Raw genomic sequence first — 4,103 nt, forward strand, 5'->3', positions numbered from 1 at the left:
CTTGTCTTGAAGTCTTGATTTTGCACACACAGTATATATATATATATATATATATATATATATATATATATATATATATATATATATATATATATAAGACTGAACGTCTGTGTGTATGTCTGGTCACAAATAAGCTCCTATATGGTTGACTATTATAGAACACTGATTACATATAATGATAGAAGATATATCGAGACACAGGAATGGTTATGTTTGATCTGGCATAATGAGGATCCATTAAAATTGTGGGGTCTGCGTACGCGCTTGGTCCACAAAGTATGGAAATAAAAAATTAAAAAATTAAAAAAAAAAGTTTACAAGTGTTTTTGTTATAGATGTACATAATAATACTTTGATAAGTATGTTTTAACTTAAAAAGGTATAATAAAATAAATAAAATTGTAGGGTCTTCGTTCGCGCCTGGAATCCATAGAATGGAAATAGGCACAAACTTTTATAAAGACTTTTCATATCTTTCTGAGTAAGTATACTTTGATAATTATGTTTCAGTTTGAAGAAATATGGTATAATAAAATTATGGGGTGTTCGTTCGCACCTGACCTCCATATAATGAAAATATGTCACAAAGTTTAACAAGGTTTTTTTAATAAAGATCCGCAGAATATTGTGATAAGTGTTTCAGTGGGAACAGGTATGGTATAATAAATTATGGGGTTTATCTATTTTAATTTTACTGTCATCATATTTTGCTTTGGTTTCGATACCCGCAAAGTCAAAGCTATTTCTTTACAATCCTTCCTTTTCATAACCTATCATACTTTCATAAATGAGAGTCCATTTTCTGTAGGCTATTTTTGAACCCAGTCAACGACGGATACTCTTGCTAGTATATATATATATATATATATATATATATATATATATATAGTAAGTTATAAAATATATATGGCGATTAAGCTACACTAAATATTCCGCGTTGCATGCACTCTAGGATTCTTCAGGCTTTATATAAGATAAGCCTGAAGAATCCTAGAGTGGATTAAACGCGAAATATTCAGTGTAGCTTAATCGCCATGTATATTTTATAATTTACTAATTCTACCTACGTATTGAGCACTGTTGAAGTAAATACTTTAAGTTTACGCATAAATTTATACTTTCGTATATTGATTTTATGTGAGTAAATGAAGTAATTATATATATATATATATATATAGAGAGAGAGAGAGAGAGAGATAGACAGAGAGATAGATAGATAGATATAAAATTATTAAAAAATTATATATAAAAATTATTCTTTTACTATAATAATTAAATACCTACAGACACTACTGTTTCACCTGTTCGGGAATCATCAGTGCAGGGTGTCACGATTAACACCAGTCGATAGATTCGAACCCGGAAACACGACCGTATCCAATCGGCTACCATTAACCGCGAGAAAAAATTGAATTGAAACATTTTAATTTTAAATGTTCTTTGCGTCAGTGATAGTGATCTCATCGTTATACTATGTCCATGCGTAGCAGTGAGATCCAAAATCATATATATATATGTGTGTGTGTGTGTGTGTGTGTGTGTGTGTGTGTGTGTGTGTGTGTGTGTGTGTGTGTGTGTGTATCATTCATACACGGTATATGATAAAGTGTCATTTTTAGTCATTTGGACTTGCTTACAAGCTTTACATCTCACCCATTTGTCGATCAAATCTCAAACAATTATTACAGTTAATAGATCACCTTCTTAGCTATACAGTAAAAAAATCAATTTTCGTTCAGTAAAACAAAAGTTACGATGATTTTACTTGTGTTCAAAATCGTAAAAAAAAAACATAAGGAGGTGAGCGACGTTTTTATTTACTGGTTTCCGTAGCAACTACGTCGATTCAGTGACTATTGTCCCTACTAGTTAACCGGTCTTGCTAAAAGAGTAGTAACAAGTGAACCAGAAAGAATGAAAGCAGACGGGTGCCGCACCTTGTTATAACACATGTGTATATGTTTTGTTTATGGGCGCAAGAAATAGACTGAATTTAAACAAAGAACAAAGAATTTACTGGACGCCTGCAAAAACCATGAAAGAAAAATGCGAGTATGAAAAGAAATATAGTTAAGATTAAATATGAAAAAGAAAAGAACAAGATATTTTAGTAAAAATATGATGATGTTTATATTTTAAAATATTTCAGCATTAAGAATTTTTTAAATTCAATTATACATTATATAATCAATTCTTAATGCTGCAATATTTTAAGTTATGAATTTATATTTTTTACTAGAATATCTTGTCCTTTTCTTTTCCATGTTTAAGCTTAACCATTCATGCGTTGATTTTTCTATTGTAATATATATATATATATATATATAGAGAGAGAGAGAGAGAGAGAGAGAGGGAGAGAGAGGGAGAGAGAGGGAAGAGAGAGAGATAGATATGGAGTTTTGATCCGGTTGCTATATATTAAGTTTACTGTAAAGATCGATAGAGCATTGTCTCTATAATAATAAATACGTATTATTCATAAATTTAAATATCATATTTAAACGTATCTTTCGACCAGACAACACCAGGCATGTGCTAGTATATATATATATATATATATATATATATATATATATATATATATATATATATATATATATATATATACTAATGTTTTCTTAACGATCTTAATATGTTCACATGTGCATCTGTATTTCTGGTCGTCTGTCGTTCCAATTATCTATGCTACCAAAGAAAACATACGTTTTTGTGTAAATATACCCACTTTGAGAGGATAGATGTATGAAAGCTAAGTACTCCAAACATTTTAGTAGACGAAAAAAAAAAACGAAGAAGAAAGAAAGAAAAATCTCCTTTACAAGTCTATATCAGCGCACGCACGTCTGACCCTGAAGCGGCACTCGTGGCCATCATTGAAAAGCGACTGACCCGCTGTTTGTCTGCAGATGTCTTTAGCCACGGCTGGTTCCAACTGACCAACTTCGCCTCACCCTCTTTCGGTGCGCTGCCTCTGCTTTTCTTGTCCTCCATTCTTAGGTCGGCTGACTCTCTTCAGATTTCGTATTTCTTCCGCATTGTTGAACGATCGAGTGAGCAAGACGCCGAAGAAAAATAAATAATAATCCGAGATTTGTTCAATGGCGATTTACATTCCATACGAGAATGAACAAGTATTGCTTCGAACTAAACTAATAGAAGCAATTTAAAGATACTCGATGGTTTTTGTGTCTAGTCTGTCTATCTATCTATCTATCTATCTATCTATCTCTTCCTCTTTCTCTTCCTCTTTCTTCCTTTCTCTCCTTGTATATATATATATATATGTATGTATATATATATATATATATATATATATCTCGCTATATTCAGCCACTCTGATGAGTCGTAGACGACGAAACACGTGTCAGTGGATAATTACATTTTAAAAATAATATATACCGCTCCCCATGTGGGGGTACCAAATTGGTTAAAAGGGAAAATTATTCCCAGCGCGCATTTAGGTAAAAATGCGCTTTCGTAAATAATTGAATTCATTCAAAACATATCGCTAAAACCAAAATAAACAACATTTAAGTAAATCGCGATGCATCCAGACAGTTGGCGAGATGGGTCAGAGGTAAGGGGCTTCGGCTCATTACCGTGGGGTCCCGATTTCGAATCTCGCTATATTCAGCTACGACGAAACACGTGTCAGTGGGTAATTACATTTTAAAAATTATATATATATATGTATATATACGGATATATATGATATATATATATATATTACACGTCAAAAACATATTTTACACACGAGACGCTAAACTATTTTAAGTAATTTAAATGTAATTTTAACGGAAACATATAAAAGAATCCAAATTTTAAATGAAACAAAACTGCATGACGACAACTGAAGAAAATCAGCCCAAAGTGTTATATAGCGCCAGGACCCCTAGGTTGGGAACGGTCGTAGTTAGTAAGTTCCCCGCTGCAACAAAACCAAGCAGCCGTCTTTTATTGATCGTCTATTTTGTTTAGTTTTCCGATTGTTATGGTAAAGGCCAAGACAGCAGAGTTATTTCCCCCTTGACCGTGCATTTTTCTCTCTCGGGTTTTTCCAGCTGTCATTCGCTTGTTATAATAATGTTGCCGGCTGAAAGAGA

Source organism: Euprymna scolopes, chromosome 16 (assembly GCF_053919585.1).
Source record: "Euprymna scolopes isolate OS-2025 chromosome 16, ASM5391958v1, whole genome shotgun sequence".
NCBI lineage: Eukaryota > Metazoa > Mollusca > Cephalopoda > Sepiida > Sepiolidae > Euprymna > Euprymna scolopes.